Raw genomic sequence first — 16,469 nt, 5'->3', positions numbered from 1 at the left:
ACCTTTGGGGGTATGGAAGAGGAGGTTTATACATCGGTTTCTGCTCAGGTTCAGACTCTTTCTCCTCGACCTTCTTCTCGTCAACTGCAACTTTTTCAGACGTCTTGCTCTCATATTTTCCTTCTTCAGTATCCACCTGCTTCCCACTCCTCAACGTTATAGCATTACACTGCTCCTTGGGATTCAGCTCGGTATTACTTGGGAATTGACCTCTATTATTATCTTTCAGTGCGTTCGCCAACTGCCCAATGCTAGTCTCCATGGATTGCAATACAGCACCCATGTTGGCCACATGCGTCTCTAAGCTGTCAAGACGAGTCTCAGTCCTCACCATCCTCTTGCTCGATTTCTACACAAAAGCATTAACAACATCCTTCAAAGGAGGCTTACCCTCACCCTTATTTGTATTGTATCCCGGAGGAGGATTCAACACATTATTATTATTTGCATATAAAAAATTTTCATGATTATGCAAACTAGTATGATATTGATTGGGTACAGGATTACCTCGATAGTTGTTGTAATTTCTGTTGTTCATATATTGATCTTGCTCCACACTCTCAAATCCATCAGCAGAATTTACGGCAGTCGCCAGCGATGCTGTCTTAATAGAAACTTGATTGCCTTTGGTCAGTGCAGCCAACTGTGTAGAAATAGTAGCCATCTGAGCAGTCAAAGCAGTGAATGCATCAACCTCATGAATTCCAGCAGACTTCCTTATTACAGATCTCTCACTCGGCCACTGATAACTGTTAACAGTCATTTGCTCAAGCATCTCATAAGCCTGTTCAGGAAATTTAGAAATTATTGAACCTCCAGCTGCAGCATCCACAGAAATCCTCGTTGGGCCATTCAAACCATTGTAGAATAACTCAATCTGTTCCCAATCCGGAAAATTATGGTTTGGACACTTCCTAAGCAACTCCTTGTACCGCTCCCAAGCTTCATAAAGCTGCTCAAAATCTTGCTGTTTGAAAGTAGTGATCTCAATTTTCAGCTGGGCAGACTTGGCAGGAGGAAAGTACTTAGCCAGAAATTTGGATGCCATGTCTTCCCATGTAGTGATACTCCCAAGAAGTAGTGACTGCAACCAACTACGAGCATTGTCCCTAAGAGAGAATGTGAACAATCGTAGTCTGATGGTGTCCTCAGTAACACCATGAATCTTCACTGTGTCAGCAATCTTCAAAAAATTACGCAGATGCAGATTTGGATCTTCAGTAGCTGCACCCCTAAACTGATTCTGCTGCACCATATTAATCAGAGCTGGCTTCAACTCAAAATTATTTGCCGTGATGTTCTGCCGAGCTATCCCAGAATAATGAGTATTGATCACTGGTCGAAAGTGATCTCTGATCGGCACCGGAGCATTATTGACAGCTCTTTCCCTTTCTTCAGTCATTTGTTGCAACTCTTCTCTTCTAGCTTTTCTCAAAGCTTTAGCAGTTTTCTCGATTTTTGGATCAAAGAGCAGTGAGTCGTAACTTTGGCTTTTTCGCATAAACTGCATAGACAGGAAAGATTTAAAATTAGAACCAACAAAATAAAATAAAATGCTCTAAATCAAAATTAAGACCAATTAGCACAATTTAATAGAAATCAAATAAAATTTATTCCCCGGCAACGGCGCCAAAAACTTGTTGCGTGTTTTTCGCTCGCAAGCGCACGATGTCAAGTTATAATATAGGAATTAAGTCCAAGTCGATCCCACAGAGAATGAATAAATGATATTATATCAAATATTTGCAACTAATAAAATCCTAATCCTATGTAGAGCTACAAAAATGGTTTGATTTTTATAAAACTAAAATTTGCAAGAAACAAAACTAAATAACCACGAGTTAACGAGAGAAAAATTCAATAAGCGAAGAATGCTAGAGGTTCGACTTCACTTGACTGTTCACCACAATTTATTTCTAATGATTGTTCAATTATCAATTTTTCTAGTTTATTAGCCAAGAATCCCTATTATTTTCTACCACCTCTCTCGAGTGTCAAGCAGAAATTCGTATTCAATAACAAACTCAATATCTCTATCAAAGTTCAATTATTAAATCCGGTAAATAGCACAAGAATTCTTCTAATGACTTCTATGGAGTTATATGCCTCTCGAACAATATAAATACCAAAGATGTATTTTCTTATGTCGTATTCAAAATCTCCTCTCTCGAGTGATAGATTCTAAATAAAATATCATTCAATCTATGACCAGTAAATTGAAAGCATTAAAATCAGGAAAACACAAATAAACTGTGCGAAGAATTCAAATATATAAATCAAAATATCTCAATCATGGTTTCCAGTCAAGATCCGTCTACCTCTAGACTAAGAAATTAGTTCATAATAATTTTAAAGATCAAACAAAACTTGTTCTTCAAATAATCCATCAAACTAGAAAAATAGAGTTTAAAGGAAAACTAAAACGAAGTAAAATTAAGCTTTTTCGTCGCCGGATGCCGCAGTCTTCTGTCTTCGTATCAAATTCTCGAGCTCTTGTGCACTTCAAAACTCTCAATAGCCGTCTCTATGCTCTGAAAACTCTCTAAACCCTCATATCCTCCAGAATAAGTCATAAAATCCCTTTTAAAACTCGATTAAAGACTTTTCATATTTTTGGAGACTGCGCAGCGCTGGAGCGCTACTAATACGGCGCTAGGGCGCTCTGTACATGAATTTACGGGCGCTGAAGCGCTAGAAAACTAGAGCTGGGGCGCTACTTGTTCTTCCATTTTACCATCTGCGCAGCATTTTTGTAAAAATCACAACTTAAGTTCTAGCCGTCGGATTGAGCTGAAATTTTGACAGCAACTTTAAAATATCCTAAACTTCAATTTGAACAATGAAGATCGGATTTAAATGTCTGTAACATTCCCAATAATTTTCTGAAGTTTGTTGTTCCGTAATTCGGCTTTCCGCTTCTTCTTGCTACTTTTCTTCAAATCCTTGAAACTCACAAAAACAACAACAAATACGCATAATATTCACTCGATACATCACAAAATCCAAGTCAAATCATATATAAATTAAGTGCATAAAATGCACTTATCAGTTTCTGTAACAGATTAGTTACATAAGAGTTGAAAGAAGATCAACTTTTCGAAAGATTTGAGTTCGAATCTACTCAAATCGTCATGATTTTTCGATTTAGATTGTAGTAGATTTTGACAAATTCAAGAATATGTTGTATTAGACATGTTACAATCATAAAAATTTACCTGTTACGAAGTTAGCAAGATGATCAGATTACAGGAATTATTGAAATCTATTGTCGAGATAGAGACTTTAAATTTATTTTCTAGATTGTGGCATTGATTGTCAGATGTTCTGAGTGTTTGGTTGTATGAGATTTCATTATACCATCCTCCGATTAGTGGACTATCAGATTTGAGTATCCAAATTTTCGAGGATATGCTCAAATCTATAGTACTAGATTCGGTACTAATTGATTGATTATGTGCCACTTGATTACCATAATTCATGTGACAGCTATTTGATAGATATAGAGACAATATTTTGATGATTTATTGATAAGAAAAACAGAATTGTCTTTATATGGAAACGATATTTCAGAAGTATCAGCTATCAGACCAGATATGAGTCAAGAAAAGATAGAGGATATGAAGATTGATTTGAACAGAATAAGAACAGAGCAGCATAAACGGAGTTAGTAAATGAGCAATAGATATAGATTTTGAAGCCTGAACAGAATGATCAAAAAAGAAGTTTTTTTCCCGAGCATCATTTCAGAAAGAGATTTCAGAAGTGAAATAATAATTGATCCCTATGAGTATTTGATCTAACTTATCGATTAATACTCAATCTTGAATTGTCAGATAGATGAATTGTTATCCATATACATTGGCTGAAGAATATCAGCTAGAATATGTATGTGCATTCAATTCAGATAAAACCGAAGCAGATAAGATTTTAAGAGAAGCCGACTAACTTATGTAGAGTTAGATCACGAGAAAGAGCAACTTAGATATAAGTTGACTCAGTGATTATATGTTCATGAGAATAGATATGATTGCAGATGCGATCAGAAAGAAGATTTAGATACGGTTGAAGAAAAGATATCAGAATAAATATCTAAAGCTCAGAGAATTGAAGTATGTATTACTTCAGTCAGCTATACAGCTTACGAGAATCAGCAGTAAGATCGAATGCGATTTCGAGGACGAAATCATTCCTTAGAGGGGAGGAATTGTAAGGCCCGAAACTATTAAGTTCTTAATGACGGGATTAAAGAGTTAAATTCCGAATAAGAGTGAAAAGATGAATTTAAGAATTTATGGAAATTAGAGATTTCAATTTTGGGTCAAAAATATTTAATTTGAGGATTTTTCGGATTTTAAGATTTTAATATCCGAAATTCTTAAATTAAAAGATTAAAAATATTTAAATTGATATTTATGAAATTTAAGATGTAAATTCCAAGATTATAAATATCAAGGATTTAATTTGAGGATGAAATACGGGCAAGGACCAATTTGCGAATATTGAGCAGTTCAAGGACTAAAATGCGATGAGGTCCGAAATAATTTAATTTTAATCCGAAAATATTTAATTTGAGAATTTTTAGAGTTTAGAATTAAATTCTAATATTCTTAAATTATTTAGAATTAAAATTGAATTAAAAGATTGGTCGAGGATCAAATTGCAATTATTGAAGAATTCAGGTACTAAATTGCAATTAGGCCAATATATATCACAACTTGCACATATTCCTAGCAGAACTCACGTGAACCATCAGTAGGAGAGGAGAAAAATCTGAAGAAGGTTTCAACGCCATTTTTCAGTTTTTGAAGCTCCGATTAAATTATATTCATCCGGTAGAATTCAAGATTAAGCATATATTTGCGACCACATCTCCGAGTGCTACGTTTTGACGTAAGTTTTATGAATTTCTACCATGCTTGAATTTTAAGTTGTTGTTAGAATTAATATTTGATTGTATAAATGTGTTCTAGTATATACGACGATAGCATATCTAAGACGGATCGAGAAAAGATCGTCGTTTGGATATGTTTTAGAATTTTTAAAGAATTTTCGAAAATCTGAATTTTGGGGCTTTGGATTTCGAAATTGTGTTGAAGAATTGAAGTTGATATTATGTTTAGATGATTGATAAGATAATGTATATGCTTTTGGAATTTCAGTTCGGAACCGTTATGCCGCCGACTTGAATTTTGGTTGTATTATCATGTTTTGACTTGTATAAGCATGAAAGAGGCATTGATTAAGATTGGAAGATTGTATTGAGCTTGTTTATGCTTTATTTCAGAATTGAATGTGAATATATCGAATTCGAATCGACAAGCTCGAGAAGTTAGCCTTTGAACCAAGAAAGATGGAAGAAGGTTTGAAGCTAGTTTACCTTGAATGATTGTAATAATTTGAGCAGATTTTGATAGAAGTTCTTTGATGTTATTTGTCCAGAATTGGAGCATCTAAAACTCGAGATCGAAAGGTATGAATAGACATTAATAAGATGGAAAGAATAACTCAAGATTATTTTTGATTATCGAGTTACCTAAAATCACATACATGCATGTTTAATATATGTTATTGTTTATGTTTGCATAAATGGGATAGATTATTCAAGATAGACATCTTCTTGAATTCCCAGAACATTTATGTAAATGTTTACTTGTCTTCTTTGATTTAGTATATGATTTACTGTATTGAACATGTTTTACGTATTTCAATTGATGCTTACAGATTTGTAGGTATCTAGAGAGAATATCTGTTTAGACTTAATTGATATTGCTGCCTTGAGTGATTATATGATCATATGATTATATGATTGATGTGTTCAAAATATTTTTTTAGCTTATGTATGATTTGATGCATCAAGATATTGTTGCATTCATCTTGAACCCTACCTTGATAAGCACAGAGGGCTGAATGGCCTAGAGTGCATATGACGTTTGGAGAACTGTAGTTGTATGGCATGGACTATAGATTTACTTCTAGAGTCAGATGACTCATGACACGGAATATAGATTTACTTCCAGAGCTAGATGACTCACTATAGTTGCACCAAAGTCAGGGGAATTGAGATATTTAACACCACCTCGATTGGGGGATTTGGTGATTAGTTAAAGATTTTATTTCCTCGGGATCCCAGAACTATGATTTATTGATATCAGATTTGATAGCCTATTCCTTGACACATGCATTGCATTTATGTATTAACCTAGAGATTTCTATGGTTTAGAATATGCAGTTATAAATGCTAGCATGTTGTTATATGTCATTCTAGATATGAATGTGTTGATATGATTGTTATAATATTGCTTTAGCTGAATAGCCATGCTTTCAAAATTTAAGAATGAAGTATGTTTTGATGATTTAAGATTAATTTGGCATATAGATTTAATATGCTTAAATGATGTATATGCATGTCGTTCATACTGAGATTTATTCTCACCGGAGTTATCCGGCTGTTGCTTTGTTTGTATATGTGCATTGCATCAGGTTGGGGTATAAGCAAGTCAGATTTGGCTTGGATTGCACGAGATTGAAAGATTAGAAGTGGAGACTCGGGTTTTTAAGCAGATGACATGTCGTTTATAAATTTGGTAAACATGTTAGAACAACAAGCACCTTTGTATATATTGTTATCGAGTATTAATTTATACTTGAGAATTCATGTATTATAGATATGTAGATTGATGTTTAAATGCATGTCAATTATGTAGATTCATGTTGAAAAGCTTATATGATAGATTATATCATTTTTCAGACTTGAAAAGCTTATGTTCTGAATTTTTACTACAGGGCACGGACCTCGTGTCAAGGTCCGTGCAAGGGTCCGGATGGACTCTGCCTTGTAATCCCTTATTTTCGAATTCAGCCATGGGCACGGAACCAGGTACAGAGGAGGCACGAACCCCGTGCCTTGGTCCGTGCAGGTCTGATCATTTTTTTAAAAAAAAATTGGTTTTTTTTGCGACGTGATTTTGTGTCGCCAAATGTATAGTTTTGCGTCGCCAAATGTTCTGGTTAATTTTATTTAGATTTATTGTCTCATTATTGATGATTATTCATTAATTTTCCTAAGATGAGATTAGCACCCTGTTGGAACACGGTCGTTCTTCGGATCGAAAAAGAAAGTGATACCCGTTGCAGCGGAAGTTTTAAAATTTTATATGGAACAATTCCATATCATGGGTATCAAATTCCTACGATTAAAATTGATAACATAAAATTTAAACAATGTAAATTTTACCTTAAAATTTTGAAGCGAGATTATGGACACCAACAGATTAATCTGCTCTTGTTGTATATCCCAGGAATTGATGAACGAACAATTCTTCAATCAGGTCCACGAACAGAAGTTTAATCCCTCTGATAGACTGCACTAGAAAGTCTATCAGAAGTTTCTACGATGAGATAGAACAGATATGATCTGTTAAATCAGACTGCAAATTCAGAAATTTGCAGACTGAATTTCGAACACTGTGAGGGAAGGGGGCGGCCGAATTCTAGAGAGGAGGCTCTCTAGGTTTCGAAATTTTGTGACCTGTTTTGTGTAATTTCTGCACTGCAATAACTTATTTATAATGTGGGCTTCTAACAGCTTAGGGCCCATTAGTCATAAGTTCAAGTCTGACAAGCAAAGCCCGCATGTTCAGAAATTAATATAAAATTCATCGTGACTCAGATTGATAAACCAATTTCACCAATGTGCACAAAAACTATTTCTGCATCTTTTAAAGTCAAGATAAATTTTCTGAATCCAAATTCAGTGATTTCCAAAAATGTTCATCACTATGTCATTTTAGGAAATTTTACTCCCTCTATTCTTAAATAAGAAGTCCCACTTCTTTATTCACTAAATTTAACTCTTTAAATTTAATTATCTCAACGGGGATTAGAAATCCATTACTTGTGTGACCCTCAATGGTTCAGGGATAAAGCTAGCCGTGGGCTCACAACTCCTTGTGACTCGAAACAACAATTTCCGACTTACCCAACGAATCATGGTAAGAGCGCCTAGCAACATCGCCCCATGATTCCCTAGGTATCACTGATAGTGCCTGCAAGAACCAATAGATTTTGGTTAGCGTACAGTACGGTCCCTTCATCCATATATCCCGATCGAATCAACAACCATTGGTAAATCGAGAGTCGTTCGAGATTCGATAACTATGCAATTCATCTTGAAGATCAAATAGTGGCATCGCATGTGCTACTAAGAAACCATTTTTTAAAGCACATCATGTACTCTGGCCAGAGATTTGTCACACTAATATCTCCTCAGATCGCATAGGATATCCACGCTCACAAGCATGTGGTGAATCCTTGACAACAAAGCATCGACTCCTATATGTATCGTAACTGCACCCAATCCCGACACCTTATGACCCCAATAGAGTCGGTAAATGAGTCAAAGTACAGTACTAGCATATAGAGTCTCAATGATGTTTCAAGTAATAAGGACTAATGGTGTACAACCAAAACCGCGGACTTTATCCACTCGATAAGTGATAACTACTTGGAAAATCCGGATAGGGTAGTTCGATCATTCATCATATGAATATCCATTTGCATGCTTTGAACATCTTTATGTTCCATACCAATGAAACGTGGTACTAGGCATCGCAAATGCTAGTCTCAATCTCGAGCGATCCTTATCCTTATTTGCGGACGGCTCAATCGACTAGGAACTGTTTAGAATATACAGTGACTATAAGATGTGTTTCATGATAGTCATCCCAATGTATTACCACATCTTACATACACTATAGTATATTCAAGGTCTTTATCAAAACAACAATAGTATATCATAATATATCAATATGAAGGAAGATAAAGTAAATGCCATTATTAAAAAGTGTAAATTATATTAAACAAAAGATTGTTTACACATAGAGTCATAACAGCCCTTAACCACAAGTTGGCTAACCGGGCACCCACTCTTTCAATCTCCCACTTGACCTAAATCCAACTAGTCATACTACGTAATCTCATTGCTTCGCGATGTTTGTCAAACAATGGTCCTGGCAAGGGCTTAGTAAGCGGATCAACGATATTGTCTGCAGAGGCCACTCTCTCGACAGTGATGTCTCCTCTATCCACGATCTCTCGGATGATGTGGTATTTCCTCAGTACGTGTTTGGACTTCTGATGAGACCTTGGTTCCTTTGCCTGAGCAATGGCACCCGTGTTGTCACAGTACACCGGGACTGGACCAACAGCTTCAGGAATTACACCCAACTCTTGGATGAATTTTCTAATCCAAACCGCCTCTTTAGCAGCAGCTGATGCTGCAATGTATTCTGCCTCATTGGTGGAATCCGTTGTGGTGTCCTTCTTGGAACTCTTTCAAGAGACAGCACCGTCATTGAGCACGAATACAAATCCAGAGGTTGACTTCGAGTCATCCACGTCACTTTGGAAGCTAGAGTCGGTGTAGCCTTCCAATTTCAATTCTCTTCCTCCATAAACCATGAATACATTCTTAATCCTTCGCAAGTACTTAAGAATATCCTTCACGGCTTTCCAATGCATTTGACCGGGATTGGCTTGATATCTGCTCGTGACGCTCAGAGCATAGGCCACATCCGGTCTGGTAGATATCATCCCATACATGATACTACCTATGGCTGACGCATATGGCACGTGTGTCATCTTCTCTATCTCTTCGTCAGTCTTGGGACACATAGACTTGGATAGAGAAACTTCATGATACATAGGTAGATGTCCTCTCTTGGACCCATCCATTGAAAACCCTTTTAATATGGTGTCGATGTAGGTTGCTTGAGTGAGTCCTATCATTCTTTTAGATCTATCTCTATAGATCTGTATTCCTAGAATATAGGATGCCTCACCTAAATTTTTCATCAAGAATCTACCTGACAACCATATCTTAGTTGACTGCAACATCCCTACATCATTCCCAATGAGTAGGATGTCATCAACATAAAGTACTAAGAATGTTACCGCATCCTTAACTACTTTCTTGTACACGCATGGTTCCTCCGGGTTTTTGATGAAACCAAAATCCTTTATTGTTTCATCAAATTTCTTGTTCCAACTTCTTGATGCTTGTTTGAGACCATAAATTAATCTCTGAAGCTTGCATACCTTATGCTCGCTTCCCATGGATGTGTATCCCTCAGGCTGCATCATATAGATATCTTCCTTAATGTTTCCATTAAGAAATGCAGTCTTCACATCCATTTGCCATATCTCATAGTCATACCAAGATGCTATGGCAATAAGGATTCTTATGGACTTGAACATTGCGACTGGTGAAAAAGTTTCATCATAGTCAACTCCTTGTCTTTGAGTATAACCTTTTGCCACCAATCGTGTCTTGTAGGTCAGTACCTTTCCATCAGGCCCAAGTTTTCTCTTGTAGATCCATTTACACCCTATTGGAACAATTCCATCGGGAGGATCTACTAAAGACCAAACTTGGTTTGTATGCATCGAATCTATTTCCGACTGCATAGCTTCAAGCCATAAATTTGAATTCGCATCAGAAATTGCTTTCTTGAAGTTTCTTGGATCACATTCAATGTCGGGTTCACTTTGATCCCCTTCAAGAAGAAGACCATATCTAATAGGAGGTCTAGAAGTCCTCTCGTATCTTCTAGTAATAGGCGTCTCTTGTGATGATTCTTGAGGTGTAGGATCGTTATTTTGTATCTCGGGTTCTTCTCGAATTTCTTCGAGTTCCATCATCTTGCCTTTCTTATCCAATAAGAACTCCTTCTCCAAGAAGGTGGCATTCCTTGAAACAAACACTTTTGTTTCAGTAGGATGATAGAAATAATATCCGATTGAATTCTTCGGATACCCCACAAAATAACATAAGTTGGATCGACTATCCAACTTATCTCCCACTGTCTGCTTCACGTAAGCAGGACATCCCCAAATCCTCAAGTACGAATACTTAGGAGCTTTGTCATTCCATAACTCGTATGGTGTTTTATCTACTGCTTTAGTGTGGACGTGGTTTAACAACAATATCGCCGTTTCAAGCGCGTAGCCCCAAAATGAAGGTGGAAGCTCAGTGAAGCTCATCATGGATCGAACCATGTCCAACAAGGTTCGATTGCGACGCTCCGAAACACCATTCAGCTGAGGTGTCATAGGAGGAGTCCACTGAGAGAGAATCTCATTCTCTTTTAGATAGCTCAAAAACTCGGTACTCAAGTATTCTCCACCTCGATCCGATCGAAGTGCTTTAATACTTCTACCTAGTTTGTTTTCTACTTCAGCCTTGAATTATTTGAACTTTTCAAATGATTCAGACTTATATTTCATTAAATATAAATACCCATACCTTGAATAATCATCAGTGAAGGTAATGAAGTAGGTGTGACCATATTTAGTACCAATACTAAATGGTCCACAAACATCTGTATGGATCAAATCCAATAGATTTTGACTACGCTCTGGCTTCCCTTTGAAAGGAGATTTAGTCATTTTTCCTTTGAGGCAGGACTCACAAGTAGGTAGAGAGTTAATATCAGACATATCAAACATGCCCTCTCCCACTAGCTTGTTCATCCTCCTTGAGGAAATATGACCTAGCCTAGCATGCCAAAGGTTTGCCGGGTTTTGACTATCGATTTTTCTTTTGTTCGTTGTTACCGATTTATCAACATAATTTATTGGAACATCTTTTAATTTTAAGTTATATAGATCGTTTTCAAGTTGTCCATTTTCAATCAAACATTCATTCTTGTAAATATTGCAAATCCCATTCACAAAATTACAAGAAAAACCATCTCTATCAAGCATAGGAACAGAAATAATATTTTTAACTAAATCTGGCACAAATAAAACATCTCTCAAAAATAACTTAAAATCGTTCTGCAAAATTAAACAAATGTCTCCCACAGCTTTGGCTTCAACTCTAGAACCATTTCCGAGCCTCAGCTGGGTCTCACCCATCCCAAGCTTACGACTTCTTGCCATCATATGCAACTCATTGCAAATGTGAGATCTACATCTGGTATCCAATACCCAAGAAGTAGTATTAAGTGAAACATTTATAAATATATCATTTGCAGTTCGTAACTACTCGATATATATTCTTTGCAGTTACGTTTTCAATGACCGGGTTTCTTGCAGTGATGACAAACTTATTTAGACTTGTCCATCTTTGCATGTAACATTTGGCCTTGAGATCATGGTCCTACCATTTCTCTAGTTTGGCCAATCTTTCGAAGTTACATCAGCCGGGGCTGTTTTCGGAGGAGCCTTTTCTAATACTTAGAAAATCTTTTTCGAACTCAGGACAATCTAAACTTATGGAACCATTTCTTATAGTTTGTGCCAGAAAGTTTGTTTTGTTCGAGAATTGAGTATAGTAGATTTCGCGAATTCATTGTAATGATATACTGAGATGAAACAGACAATAATCGATGATTTGTTTAATTAATTTACTAAGACATAAAATATGGCAAATTTTATTTTATGAATCACACTCCCACTATTTTGACGATTTCACTACCCTCTAGTAAAAACGAGAAACATTTTCTTTAGTGGGAACATGGAGTCCAATTGACAAACTATAGTCCCGAATAATATCAGTCAACCATAATTTTCAAAAAGTAGAGCCCAATTGCTTCCAAAGCAATCCCCATGTTTTTACCTCATGTCCAATAAGGGCCTAATAATATGACGCCATTTATTGTGACATGTCAAGATGACCCATCAATATTAAGTTGTAATGGACGGTCGCCATGTGGATCCCCAATAATATGAGCCAATCCCATGGGAGTTCCACCCAACTTACAACATGTGTCGATCCAATGTACAGCTTTCCGACGAACGGGCTCCCCCCAATAATATGAGCCGGACCGTATCCGCAGGTAGCATCTCATACATTGATCGTTGATGGAAGGTAGGAATCTTTAAACAATATTTAAATTCCCTTTTGTATATCTTGATATCAATTTTAAATCATATTTAAAATGAGGGATTTTTATTTTTAAAAATTTGTCTCATCATTCAAAATTTTTATGCTTGTGGGATTCTTACAATTTAGTCTAAACATACATACACCAATAATATCATATATTATTATAGGATGATCTATTCCATTACTAATCGACCTGTGGTTGCCAATCACGAGTCTAAGTCTAATCCTAGGTAATATGCAAGTATGCAATGCAATCCTATTACATTGAGCTTCCAATTTACATTTATTCGGTCTTTATTGTCTGCTGGGCCCACCTTTGTCTTCAAATCTTTATCTCCCACTGAGTCTTATAAATTTACAATAAATTTTAATGACAAGTATGGGATACATATTTAAGGGGTGGGAACGGGCCATAAACCAGGCCCACTTATATTACATATGACAATTCATATTGGGCCATAAACCAGGCCCATTAATAAAACCCAACAACAATAAGAAAACCAAATGTAAACAACCTAACATACACCTATAATATTGGTCATGGCAATCGATCATCCTTATCCAATAATATTTAATTCCAAATTAATTCATTGGATAACATACAATGGCAATAAATTTAAATAGATAAAATCATATTTCATACATAAAATCTTATTTTATATATAAAATCATATTTTATCTAGTTTATCCATAAAATTATATTTTACATATAAAATCCAATTTTATACATAAAATCATATTTTATTATGAATTGTACCAAAATTATTAATTTAAAGATTTAATTTATTGGATTAAATTTATAAATTTCCAAAATTCAAAATTTATCCAAAAATTAATTTTCTTAAGAATTTTGGGCTCAAACAATTTTGACCTATTGCCTCGTGGACCAACTGAAACAATTTTCAATCGGGCCAAAAACTGGGCCCGATAACAATTAACGGGCTGAAATTCAAAATTTCAAACAAATAAAATTTTAATTTTTTTTTTTGGGCTGCCCGGGTCGATCCCGGGCAGTCCCCGACAATCGGGCCGGAGGCCCAGCCCTTCACTAGGCCGCATCCGCGGCCCAGCTGCGCGCAGGGCAGTGGCCGCCCGCTGCCTTTTCGGGCAGCGGGCAGCCCCCCGGAAACTTAAATTTTTTTTTTCGTTTTATTTTTCTGAAAAATCGAGGCTTGTACAATTGAACAATATTTTAATCGTAAAATCCGAGAACAACCTGTCTCTGTTACCACTGTTGGAACACGATCGTTCTTCGGATCGAAAAAGAAAGTGATACCCGTTGCAGCGGAAGTTTTAAAATTTTATATGGAACAATTCCATATCATGGGTATCAAATTCTTACGATTAAAATTGATAACATAAAATTTAAACAATGTAAATTTTACCTTAAATTCTCGAAGCGAGATTATGGACACCAACAGATTAATCTGCTCTTGTTGTATATCCCAGGAACTGATGAACGAACAATTCTTCAATCAGGTCCACGAACAGAAGTTTAATCCCTCTGATAGACTGCACTAGAAAGTCTATCAGAAGTTTCTACGATGAGATAGAATAGATATGATCTGTTAAATCAGATTGCAAATTCAGAAATTTGCAGACTGAATTTCGAACACTGTGAGGGAAGGGGGCGGCCGAATTCTAGAGAGGAGGCTCTCTATGTTTCAAAATTTTGTGACATGTTTCGTGTAATTTCTGCACTGCAATAACTTATTTATAATGTGGGCTGCTAACAGCTTAGGGCCCATTAGTCATAAGTTCAAGCCTGACAAGCAAAGCCCGTATGTTCAGAAATTAATATAAAATTCATCGTGACTCAGATTGATAAACCAATTTCACCAATGTGCACAGAAACCATTTCTGCATATTTTAAAGTCAAGATAAATTTTCTGAATCCAAATTCAGTGATTTTCAAAAATGTCCATCACTATGTCATTTTAGGAAATCTTACTCCCTCTATTATTAAATAAGAAGTCTCACTTCTTTATTCACTAAATTTAACTCTTTAAATTTAATTATCTCAACGGGGATTAGAAATCCATTACTTGTGAGACCCTCAATGGTTCAGGGATACAGCTAGTCGTGGGCTCACAACTCCTTGTGACTCGGAACAACAATTTCCGACTTACCCAACGAATCATGGTAAGAGCGCCTAGCAACATCGCCCCATGATTCCCTAGGTATCACTGATAGTTCCTGCAAGAACCAATAGATTTTGGTTAGCGTACAGTACGGTCCCTTCATCCATATATCCCGATCGAATCAACCATTGGTAAATCGAGAGTCGTTCGAGATTCGATAACTATGCAATTCATCTTGAAGATCAAATAGTGACATCGCATGTGCTACTAAGAAACCATTTCTTAAAGCACATCATGTACTCTGGCCAGAGATTTGTCACACTAATATCTCCTCAGATCGCATAGGATATCCACGCTCGCAAGCATGTGGTGAATCCTTGACAACAAAGCATCGACTCCTATATGTATCGTAACTGCACCCAATCCCGACACCTTATGACCCCAATAGAGTCGGTAAACGAGTAAAAGTACAATACTAGCATATAGAGTCTCAATGATGTTTCAAGTAGTAAGGACTAATGGTGTACAACCAAAACCGCGGACTTTATCCACTCGATAAGTGATAACCACTTGGAAAATCCGGATAGGGTAGTTCGATCATTCATCATATGAATATCCATTTGCATGCTTTGAACATCTCTATGTTCCATACCTGTAGTGACCCTTACCCGGATCACCTACTAAACAGAACTTATGCATGCAATTAACTTGATTAAACAGATATCAGAATAAAACTACGGAAACCATAAACAATATACAATCCCAAGTAAAGTAATATGTAATTTATCCAATAATATACAACCAAATCGAATAGTTGTATAAACCCAAAACAACAGTAATAAAACCTAAGCAAAGCTCCTGCTGGCCAACCACTGACTAGCCCCTCCTGGATCCACCCTCCTCGTCCAATCGCAAACCTGCCCCATGGAATAGGGTGTCCAGAAAATACAGAGTACGAGACGTGAGCATAAAAAGCTCAGTGCGAGAGTATGAGTATACATGCATGCAAAGTGAACTCCCTATAGACTCGAGGTCAAGGATCAGATAACCGAGACAGACCGGGCCCTGGTATGTAGCACGCTGTGCCATCGCTTCAGGAGGTGGCTCCCATACCGAGATAACCGTGGATACGCCGGACCCAAATCGATGGAAGTCCATCCACTAACAGGATAGGGTACAACCCTACTAACAGACATCTCGAAAGAGATACAGCAAGATGCAAATGAATACAGCATAATATCATGGCATATGAAATCATGCAGTCACATAATACATGCATACTCAGTCAGGATATCTCGAACAGTACTTTCGTACCTCAAAACAGTGCAAGCTCTACCAACTCTAGGTCCACGCCTATAGTCTGCTCTACACTGCCAAATGATACTACTATCATTAAAGTGCTCTAAAAGCCTTAACTAAGCTATTGCATACTCCTAAATATTTATAGAAAGCAAAAGCTATACCTTCGTCCGTCGTTAGCCCTTTGATGTCGATGCCTC

General features: G+C 36.6%; 1 non-coding gene across 1 annotated transcript; it reads left to right on the top strand.

The window, feature by feature from the left end:
* Positions 1 to 893: 893 nt before the first annotated feature.
* LOC140876806 (small nucleolar RNA R71) lies at positions 894 to 999 on the top strand. Its single transcript, XR_012149038.1, has one exon. It is a non-coding gene; the product is annotated as a small nucleolar RNA R71 (small nucleolar RNA).
* The last annotated feature ends 15,470 nt before the right edge of the window (positions 1,000 to 16,469 follow it).

Source organism: Henckelia pumila, chromosome 1 (genome assembly GCF_033568475.1).
Source record: "Henckelia pumila isolate YLH828 chromosome 1, ASM3356847v2, whole genome shotgun sequence".
In the NCBI taxonomy this organism is placed as follows: domain Eukaryota; kingdom Viridiplantae; phylum Streptophyta; class Magnoliopsida; order Lamiales; family Gesneriaceae; genus Henckelia; species Henckelia pumila.
Note: the sequence above shows the minus strand (reverse complement) of the source record. Positions and strands in the feature narration are given on the sequence as shown.